General features: G+C 39.9%; 1 protein-coding gene across 1 annotated transcript in view; it reads right to left on the bottom strand.

Moving 5' to 3' along the window:
* The window catches only part of FBXL4 (F-box and leucine-rich repeat protein 4), a 49,896-nt gene that overhangs the window by 37,289 nt on the left and 11,550 nt on the right, over positions 1–1,057 (bottom strand). The gene's annotated exons all lie outside the window — the stretch shown is intronic.

The raw sequence follows: 1,057 nt of genomic DNA, 5'->3' as shown, positions 1-1,057 counted from the left end.
ATCCTAAGGGTGAATTTAACAAGGCACACTAATCCATGACCTTAACATGTTTTCTCTGCATGGCTAACTAACAAAACAAGCTTCATACTCACACACTTGTGTTAGAGTACTGATATTCACACACAAGTAATTCTAACATCCCACTGGTAAGGTAATTGTAACCAATGGATTACTAATGTCTTCACAAGGATACTGTGTTAGTTTAAGCATGCATGGGACAGTCTTGCCATGTAACCAAAACATACAGTCAACTTCCCTTACTTCCCACAAAAGGTTTCCACAAAACCTTTTAAAGACTTTTTAACATCAAACCTGTTCAAATTGCAGCATTGAAAATTATTAAAATAATCTAAACTTTATTCTGTTTATCTGTCTAGGAAAGAAAACTATTCCTTTTAAAAGTAATTCACTGTAAAATTACCAATGAAAACAGAATCTTCAAGTAATTTGTGAAGGGGTTCTCTGCAAAAAAAACATTAGAATTTCCAAACTGCTAAACTGAAAAGACTTTTTCTCTTTGGTCCAGTGACAGAAAGAGGGTCAGGGCATGCACAGAACTTCCACACATACCCCCTCACTTTGACACACAGACTTCAAGTAATCTCCAGGAAAGAGCAGTGGAACCTGCTGCCAACTGACTGATCTGGAGAATCAAGTCTTACATTCATTAAGTTTTCAGTGCTCCCAGAATTGCCCAAAGGCCCAAAACCAGAAACATGCTCTTTGTATCTGCATGAGTCCCCATCCAGTGAATGGATTTTGGAGGTCCTTCAGTCACTGAGGCCCATCTTTCCTTCCCTCAAGTCTAGTTAATTCCTAAAGAAGAAAGCCTTCAGCATCCACTGCTGCTGTTCCTTTTCACAGTATTCTTTCAGCGATCACTGCACCTTGTGCATAACCCAGACACTTCTACTTTTACTCCACCTCTTTCCCATCACCCTCATTCCAGCTTCAAGGGTTTCTCTCAGGCTATTTGTCCTGTTACTCAGGTCTCAGAAAGGCTGTACCTGCTTCTTAGTACCTCAGCATCTTAGCTTTACCTACCAGCTCTGCACTT

This window comes from Chaetura pelagica, unplaced genomic scaffold, assembly GCF_000747805.2.
Source record: "Chaetura pelagica isolate M959 unplaced genomic scaffold, ChaPel_1.0 scaffold399, whole genome shotgun sequence".
NCBI lineage: Eukaryota > Metazoa > Chordata > Aves > Apodiformes > Apodidae > Chaetura > Chaetura pelagica.
Note: the sequence above shows the minus strand (reverse complement) of the source record. Positions and strands in the feature narration are given on the sequence as shown.